Below are 10,772 nucleotides of genomic sequence, written 5' to 3'. Positions count from 1 at the left end.
ATGCGTTTTCTTCCAGCCAGCTCTATTCCAGGCCATATCTTTGACCTCCCTACACACACTCTCTATATATAATATAGTTGACACTTAGTCATTTATTACTCCCATGTAGTTATTGTTCAGACTTTTCTTTCTCTTTTAAAAAAATAAAGGGCTATTTATTTTTCTCGTATGCTCTATAAATATACAATTATGCTCCATACAAAAATGGACTTAAATTTTGGCAAAACCATTAATTTTAATCTTAAAACCAATTTGTACAAAGAGTCTTATAGATAAAAAAAGAAAATATATTTTTTACATATTTTTCACCACATCTGCCCCCCTTTTTGTTTTTATCCAATGGTTAGCTGGTAGAGAATGCCATATGGCATTAAGCTCGCTATTTGTACAAAGTTTTATTGTGCAATTAAAAATAAATAAATAAATATATAAGAATCCAACCGACTTTAGAATTTCCTTCTTTTTGAAGTCGATTGATAAAATTATTAATGTGAAAGTGAGTTTACTAAGGGCTAAGTGGTAACAAACAAATAATTGTTTGTTACCATTTAGCACCTTAATGACTTAATTGTTATGAAATGTAGTATACATGTTGTAACTGTGTTGAAGGACATATGCTAGTTTTTATCTCGTCGCAGTAGCGAGCGAAGCCTGGTCAAATACATATTTTTTACATTTTCTGTAATGCAACTTAGAATAGCAAACAAGCTGGCGGCCAACCTAATGGAAAGTGGTAACTGTCGCCTATAGACATGAGCAGTACCATGGACATAACAGAATATAATGTTTCGTCCATGATACCTCCCATGCGTTGCCATTCCTAAGGACTCAAATATTATTCCAAAGTACCCTGTAAATTCACAGCTGTATTAAACCCTTCAAATCGAAACACAGCCATGCAAACAACTGCTTCACGGTTGAAACACGAATGGAACAGAGGTGGCCAAAAAAACTACTTTTGTACAAAGTATCCCTCTAGTATATATACGCGCAGTACACAATATCTTTTTAGTTCCATTATAATAATGCATACATTTATTATTCCCTATGCTTCTTATAAAGAAAGTTGACTTTGAACCGCTCCACGAGGTCAAAGATATGATATGTTTAAATAAATTGAATTATTTTGTATTCCGCTTTTAGGAATTACCCGAATACAATTGCGCAACTCAATGTTTCCAATTTTTCTCTTTATATACTCGTATTACGAACAAAATGTACGAGAAAATATACATTAGAATATACCGAGTTTGTTAAACTTTGTTGCATAGTCCGGGTATAGAATGGGCCACTTCTTTCTTTTCCGTGGCTGTCGAAGAGGCGTCTAAGGGAACTAAATACTCGAGGGATGGGCAGTAGAGTCCCTCTTAATATATCACCAAAACTTAATTTCGTTTGCTAACTAATTCGCCAAGCATGGTAACTACTGGAAAAACCTCTCAGGGGGGGGGGGCATTTAACTGCAGATATGATGATGATAATGATTAGCTTTTAAGGAATTTCTAAAAGAAAGATCTTGATTTTCTTATAATGTTCCTATGCCACTGTATTAGGTTGACTGGAAGAAATCTCTTTTAGAGATAAGTTCGCCTTTGCTAACATTGTTATTAACTTATTGTTGTTACTGTATGTTTTAGTGCAATAAAGAATATATATAACTTTTGTGTATATTATGCAATACATTATTATTTAGTTTTATTTTTAATTCACTAAAATTGATTTATTCATTTATATTAATAGATAGATAGATACTCTTTATTGTTTCCTCCAAGAGATTACAATAGTAAACTTATTATAGATATAAACAATTACAAGAAATAATCACAATGAGAAAACAATAGGCGATCTTATCGCTAAAAGCGATCTTAGCGATTAATATATATTTTTTTATACCACAAAGGTGGCAATTAAGTATACACGTACATATACGTCTGATGATAAACGGTCACTGTAGCCTATGGACGCCTGCAACACTAGGGGTGTCACGTGCACGTTGCTGACCCTGAAGAAAACTTAATATACACTTTTTGAAGAACTCTATTCTATGCTGCGTATGCCCGTACAGTCAAGCTACTCAAGAACCATTTTCTCTTTCGTTTGTCGGTTTTTCGAGCAATGTGATCAGCCCTATGCCACTTCAGCTTGCTTATCCTTCGAGCTATGTCGGTTGCTTTGGTTCTTTTACAGATATCCTCGTTTCGAATTCAAATGTAGGCAGTACAATCAAATTTCATGTAGATTTAGTTAGTTTTGTTATTCAATTGTTAATCTGAATTTTGATACAAATGTTGCCCCTTTAATACTAGGTACTAATTTAATAGTAGGTATGCTTTGTCCTTTTTTATATTTCAATTGCCCTGTTTGAAATTGTGAGTTTATTTTGCATTTTATAATATATTTCTTCTATACGTACCATCTGCTCTGCTATTCAGTAAACACAATACTAGGCAGATATTTGTGAAATCGAGAAGCGAAGCAAACATGTTGATCTAAAAGGCAATGTATAGAATGGATTTAATAAATATTTTATATTATGTATACTAATACATAAAATGTTTATAAAACTAATGCTTTACTCATAACCATAATTTTTGTTTTTATATTAATGAATCTTCAATGATAATTAAATTACAAATTGTGTCTAAACCACTTAGATATAGAATTTTCACATGTCACAAGTGAAATTTCATATGACATGCCAAATCATACATCTCTCCTGCTACGTTGCTTCACAAGAGTGCTACAAATTACTGTAAAGTGAAATCACAGAAAGTTTGTTACATTCGGATTTATTAATATGTCATCGGTTGCGCTTGGTTAGCAGTGAAATGAAATTGCAACTTATAACGGATTGACCATATAGAGCGAGCGAATTGAGACTTTATCCTACTGCTTTAAAGTCTTTAATCGCTCGCTTTTATCATTAAAACTTCTAACAGCAAATGGTAGTGAAGACGACATAAGTTTTTGCCAGCGAAAATCACTGTTTGTTATTTGTCACTAATAATATCACAGTGAATAAAATAATTATTTCATTAAATGATAATAATTAAATATAATTTCCATACCAAAAACTAGTTCCTACCTGCGGTTTCGTTATTTGGGCGATAACAAGGTATTTTATGGGTGCAGGTGGCTCAGGACCATTCGATGTGGCAGTCTAAGGGAGAAGCCTATGTCTAGTAGTGGACGGATAATGGCTGAAATGATGATGATGATGATGATGAAGATATTTTATACACTTTTTATATATTTTTGAGTTACCAATGTGGTCCAAAGTAAATACATTCACAACGTCCTGAGGATGAAAAGGAGAATTAGTACGTTTCATAAAAACGAGGGAAAATTAAATATCGATTTTTAAATCCTCAAGGTGGGATATGAAAAAGATGTAAAGTAATTATGAGGAAATTTTATTAATCTTACTCATAAGATACGAATCTGAAGAGCGACGGGATCATGTGCCAATTTTTGGCTTTCCTTTTTTTATTATTATTTTTTTTTACGCAGCTCTGTAAATGTGAGTTTTACTAAAGTTTTAAATGCGAAAGTGATTGCGAGGATGGACTGATATTTGTTTTCAAGAAAAATTACTTAATAGATTTTTAATAATCAATTATATGTTAAAGAACATGATATTGTAAAAACCAAGCCTGAACTTGATATTCACAACGATAGTCACTCTGTGTTCATGGTTAAATTAAAATGTTAATGTACCTCGCCATTGCATTATATTTATTTATAATTTAAAATAATTACATTACAATTTCCATTATTTATATTGTGTTATTATTCATATTGTTAATATTTTTACTTATTTAATGACATTTAATAATTTAATTCTATTTTAATGTTTATCAAACACAAGGCATGCTGTGGTTGCCTGTAAATGTAAGAACAGTTAGATTTAATCTACCAGTGTATTGTATTAAAATGTTTAGCTGTATCTTATGTTGGTAATCCTATAAATAAATAAATAAATAAACATGTGGTCCTGGCATACAATGAGCCACCCCTTCCTTTCCTGTAGGTGTCCTAAGAGGCGATTAAGGTGCAGAATAGGCTGCAGCGTTCTTCTTAAAAATATTACCAAAGCTTAACTGCCATTGTCAACCCATATCAATTGTTAACTGTTAACTTCTAAACACAGGTCTCCCTTATAAGGAGTACTTTACCAGTAGTTGTCACGCTTGGCAGGCGGTTTGACAACCGCGGTTAGGCTTTGGAGATGTTTTAAGAGGGACGCTGCTGCTCATCTCTCGCCCTTGCTTAGTCATCTCTTACGACACCCAGGAGAAAGGAATGTGTGGCTCACGCTATGCTGGGACGACTCGGCGTATTTAATTTAATTCCCTATAGATTTTTTTTAATTACTTTGTTACAAATATTCGCTTCATTTAGTAGTGTTTGCTCCATAAAGCATTGAATTGTCCAGACTTACTAATGATTCTTATTCGACGGATATTGCTTCTGTAAGTCACATTGTCGATCTTTCATCTCTTATGACACCCAGGAGAAAGGAATGTGTGGCTCATTCTATGCCAGGACGACTCGGCGTATTTAATTTAATTCCCTATGGATTTTTTTTAATAACTTTGTCACAAATATTCGCTTCATTTAGTAGTGTTTGCTCTATAAAGCGCTGAATTGTCCAGACTTACTAATGATGCTTATTCGACGGATATTGCTTCTGTAAGTCACATTGTCGATCTTTCGCCACTTTTAATTATTAGGAAATTACATTCCATTCAGTAAGATTTAAAATAATTTGAAACACAATAGATGTTAAATTGTTATTTATAAAGTCATCCGTACAAACCATTGGACTAGGCATTGTTTTCTAAAACAATGAGCATGTGTGAATAGTCCTTGATTGTGGGGTTCCAATGAAATTCAATTTCGTCTCTTTGATTCAGATTTTCGTGTTGTTATTAAACCATATTATAAATATAGGGGAATTGGTTTATATCGTTGATTTTATTTATTTATTTATTTATTTATTTATTCATTAGTATAAATATGTGTACATGGCGGACTTAATGCTAAAAGCATTCTCTCCCAGTCAACCATAGGAAAGTGTCAGAATACTCGAATGCGGTACTACTAATTATTAAAATACATACATACTAAAATTACATATATAAACGAATAAATATATATGAATAACAAATATACTTACATAAATATGATATATAGTATATTATACACGAAATTGAGAATAATATAAAGCACTTTGATTTGTTTTTATAGTAATATAGAATTATAAAAAAAGTTGGTCCCAACTGATGGACAGTGGTAATCGTCTTTTTTTGATGGGTAAAAATGGAATGGTAACCCTGCCTCCGCTATTACTATACCAGTGAGAGAGGATGGGTGACGATGAAAGCAGGTCAATTTTGACCAAACAATTGTGACAAAATCTGTTATTTTTTAAAACTAAACTACTAGACCGTTTTTGATAAAATTTCTATAAGACTAATCTATAAGTATATCCTTTCAGAAAAAAAAGGATATTCAAAATTCGATTGAGAACTGACGGAGTTGGCACTTGCTTCGGCAGTACATATACTAAAAAAAACTGACGGAGTTACGAGGTAAAAAATATAAAAAAGTATAATCGAATTAATAACCTTTTTTTATGCAACTAGAATGTCAAATTAGCTGACGATTCACCTGATGGAAAGTGGTAACCGTCGCCTATACACATGAGCAGTACCATGTACATAACAGAGTATACTGTTTCGCCCATGATACCTCCCATGCGTTGCCATTCCTGAGGACTCAGGTGTTATTCCTTTGTACCCTGTAAATTCACGCTATATTCCACCCTTCAAATTGAAACACAGCTATACATACACAACTGCTTCATGGTAGAAACACGAATAGGACAGAGCTACCCAAGCAAATGACTTTTGTTCAAAGTCCCCTTCCAGTAAACCTTTGTCTTTTGTGCTGCTGTTGCCCTTCTCTCAACCATAAGTTCCCTTAGTCACCTTTTACAACACCCATGCAAAAGGATGGGATGGCCTATTCAATCCTGGGACCACACATCCTTAATAGGTAGTATAAATAAAAAAATAGGATTAACTAATAGTATTATATTATCTGTGGTAGTAATAAGTATAAATAAAATAATAATTAATTCATTGAATTTCGGTTTGTTTATAATTAAATTTTGAGTTAGACATTATGTTTACTATAATTTCAAGAAAACTAGGTTACCTTTCCATTCAGTTTTATAGAAGCCGCCAACAGTATAGGACAAACATAGTACTTTGTTTTATGTGAAATGCGAAATAGATTATGTATCAGATAATTTATGTGTACGTCTATATACTGGATAGTCCGAGAAGAAAGTTAATTTGTCTCCGCAGGTTATTAGGTGGATAATATTAATTCGGGAAATTTTATAAAATAAAACCACGTATTATTCATGTTCCTTCCTTACGGAGCCATCTTTCAATTATACTTTTTTACTGTAAAGTTTTAATAGTTTTTTTTTTTTTACAATAGTAATATAAAGGAATAAAATCTATGTTTCGGGCCGAAACATATACTATGACATTTAATTTACTAGAACGTAAACTACCTTTATAGGTCAGATTGGCACGGACAATGGCTTTCATTCCATACATATTGAATTTACCTCGCAGGCTTAGCTTAGTGTCTATTTAAGAGAATTTATCAGTAAGTATTAGCAAATGTTTGGTCAGAGTTTAAACTTGGTTATTGTTGAGCTCATTGTACTGTATTCTAGAGAACTGTCTATTGGATATAGCAGTCGGATGTCACAGTATAATTACGCTTCAGAAGAGATAATTCCATGTGTCATTCGTAAAATGGATTGTAAACTCCCTAAGTTAATATTCAGGGAATAGAACAGGTATGTTGGTTACATTGTTCTTGATACTCAATGGAATAAGGATTTATTTTTAGATTATATAGATAGAGTGTCTCCATAGAAATGCTTCGAAAAAATCGGGTCTACTTTTTTTCCATTATGACTTCTATATTTAGTTTGTTTTATAATTTATGCACCTATATTTAGTTTGTTTTATATTTTTTAATGCGTATAATTTATTTTATTTATTAAATAATTTAATGTAGATACACCAGCGTATATTATGTACGTAAGTATATAAAACACTGATAAAAAATGAGTCAACTAATTTGATAATTAATTGCCAAAAAATATATATATCTATAAATTTAGTAAATTCTTAGTTTTCTTCAGGGTCGGCAACGCACACGTAATACCTCTGGTATTGCAGGTGTTCATAAGCTACGGTAACCACTTACCATCAGGCCGTATGCTTGTTTGCCACCTTAGTGGTATAAAAAAATAATGAAAAAATAACAAAGTTTTGATCGAATTATCTTAAAAACACTCTCTAATTAGCAACAAATCAAAACATTTTTCAACTTTTTATGAAATCTGGTAACTTTAAATTTTGTATAAATGTCTTTGTTTCTTCTTTTTTAGGGTTCCGTACCACCACAAGAAAAAAACGAAACCCTTATAAAATTACTTCGTTGTCCGTCCGTCGTTCCGTCTGTCAAAACCCTTTTTCTAATCATTTCTTAGGATCACGTGGAAGTACCACGTGTTCAAGTTCAAGTTAAAATTAATATCATATACTCAGGCCTGCAATCTCTTGAAGCAGTGAAAAATTAAGCTTTTTAAGCTTAACGACCCTATAGATACGGCCATTTATGCTCCATTTATATCGCATATTTTGACATTCGCAAAGGGAATCGAAACCTATAGAGTACTTTCCGTTGACCTAAAATCATAGAATTTGGCAAGAAGCAATATCATGTAGCCGTAAATTTGTAGTCACAAAAAAAACTTGATGATTTTGTACGGAACCCTCGTTGCACGAGTCCGACATGTAGTTGACCGGCTTTTTTTATTGCTAGAGAAGCAAATTGCAAGTATATGTATGTGTTATGCTTATTGTAAAAATATATATTTTTATGATTTATGTTTATTTGCAAGTTACTTGAAAAATTTTGGTAATATGAGTAGTAAAATTTTTGGGAAAGAAAAAAAACTTGACTTCTTATTTTTGAAGTCAATTGAAAACTACTTACATGAATTTCGTAAATATTTGCTATACAAATACACACACACACACACACACACACACACACACACACACACACACACACACACACACACACACACACACACACACACACACACACACACACACACACACACACACACACACGCATGCACGCATGCACGCATGCACGCAGCCACGTACGCAGGAATGCACGCACGCACGCACGCACGCACGCACGCATGCTATCACGCCACACGCAAGCACACACGCACGCACTCACGCACGCACGCACGCACGCACGCACGCACGCACGCACAAAAACGTGTAAAGTGTAACTAAACATAACCGAACTCATAGTCCCCAAATTTGGCCTAGTTTGGGGACTGATGGTAATGCAGACTTTTTTCTCGTTCATTATAAATTGTAAATTGTTTCATTTTGTTTTGTTATGTTCTTCTTTTTTTATTCTAATTACAAAATAAAATAGCAATATTATTATATAATTGTGTAATGTTCATTATTATGTTGTTTTGTTATATGTAACATGTATAATTTATATTATATTCTTAAAGAGAGATTGTATCTAATTAATGATGTTATATAAATGAAAAGTTTGTTTAGTGTATGTGTAAATAAAATAAAATAAAAATGTACTTTATACAACTGTATTTGATTTGAATTATTTAATTAACATTGTACATTTTCATGTTTATGGTACAATAGAAAAATTATTATTATTATATACAGACATTATTCCGTTACATTTTTATTATCTCACTAAGATTAAATCAAAATACATAGTTCGTATTTGATTATCCAAGTTCCTGGCACCTCGACCATTTGCGTGCCCGGTCTGCGGTTAAAACCTCGTCCGAGTTAAACTATTTGCGCAAGAGAGCAATGCAAAGAGAGGTCGTGTTCTCTCAATGATACATTCTCTTGGGAGTCTACCGGTCTCGGATGAACATAGATTATGAAGACAATACGACAGATAGTATAGACGTCTCTTTTTAGAGACAAAAAAAAAATAAGCGACGTATAATTATTAAAGTGGAGAACAGAAAGCGTTATTAGACATTAAATACGTATATTGTTATATCTGTTATGTCCATGGTACTGCTCATGTCTACAGGCGACGGTTACCACTTTCCATCAGGTGGGCCGTCAGCTTGTTTGCCATTCTAAGTTGTATAAAAATAATAATAATAAGCAGAATCAAATATTACAATCAACAAGATGTTTAGCAACGATATCGTCGTCGATAGACACAGATAATTAGGTCGTATATCTATAATTCATACTCCTAACAATAATGAAGTCCTTGAAAAGATTTACAGCCGCTAGATTTATATGCTGTCCGAAGCACGTAGCAAGAGATAACAATTTTTAAATTATTTTTATTGCCAATGTTTTAAAGTGGTTTGCACCATGCCGTGGTCACAGGAGGACTGAAGTGAGCGATGCGTTCCATTCGCAGTCGGTGTAGTTTTTGCAGCTACCTTCACGTTATTATCATTAGTGTCTATATTCTTTCTAAACATCGTACTCACGGTATTCATTATAAAAATCAACTATGTAGGTAATATTTACTTGTAATCGTGTCGTGTTGTGTCCCGAATGTGAATTTACATAGGACTAAATTTGTTTAAACAAAATAATGGTTTCCTAGCTTTGATTTAAAGATGTATAATAAATCAATTGAGTAATAACTATCGTGAGTTATACTGTATTGCAAATTTTTATGTTGGCTTTACTCGCGTTTTAAATTCGAAGATACCCAACTAATACTAAACTATTCATTTGAATTGTAAATTAGTTGTACATTCATTAAAAAAATTATATTTCTATTTTCCCAAAGGTTGACTGAAAGAGAATGCTATATAGCATTAAGTCCGCTTTTTGTACCAATTATTTTTTGTAATGTAGTCAATAAAGAATAAATAAATAAATAGTTATTATTCAACAACGTTTTTAATAATAATAGGTTGTCTGTAAGAGATTGCCCTAGCGATAAGACTGCCTTTTGTACCTTTATGTGTATATTTCAATCTGTATTTATGCTACTGTATTTCATTTGAATTATTCACCTTGTCATTGTATATTTTTATTTATGGTGCAATAAAGAGTTAAATAAATAAATAAATAAATAACCTGTTGATATTCAGTTCCTAAAATATAATTTATCAGAGACGCAGCTACAATATTAATGTCCCATCTGTTTATTTAATTATTTAGTATATGACATACCTTTATTATAGGAGTCCACAAATTGGATCGTCTACCCTACTAATAGTGGTCGCGTAGAAATAATGAAACTAACTACTTGATTGCGGTTTTTATTGTACAAAAGGTTTAATTTAACTAAAACAGATAGAGTTTGTAGTCTAGTTAAACATATTATCATAGTTATTTCAGGTTACTTTATGTTATTTATGAATATGAATATTGTTCATTCCGCAGTTTGGTTGTAACATGCAAATAAATATGTAGGTCGTAGTCTAAATTTATAAATATACCTAATATAATAAAAAATATTGAAAATTAATTAACTCGCTGTAATAATGAGCTACGGCTCGCAGTACGAAGCGAGACGCTTTTTTTTTAATGGGTGATAATGGAATGGTAACCCCACCCGCGCTATCGGTATGCACCAGTGAGGGATGATAGATGAGGATGAAACAGGTCAGTTTGCCCATCGTGACG

Source organism: Galleria mellonella, unplaced genomic scaffold (assembly GCF_026898425.1).
Source record: "Galleria mellonella isolate WM207_F2 unplaced genomic scaffold, CSIRO_AGI_GalMel_v1 utg44, whole genome shotgun sequence".
In the NCBI taxonomy this organism is placed as follows: domain Eukaryota; kingdom Metazoa; phylum Arthropoda; class Insecta; order Lepidoptera; family Pyralidae; genus Galleria; species Galleria mellonella.
The sequence above is the reverse complement of the archived record's forward strand: the minus strand, read 5'-3'. Positions refer to the sequence as shown.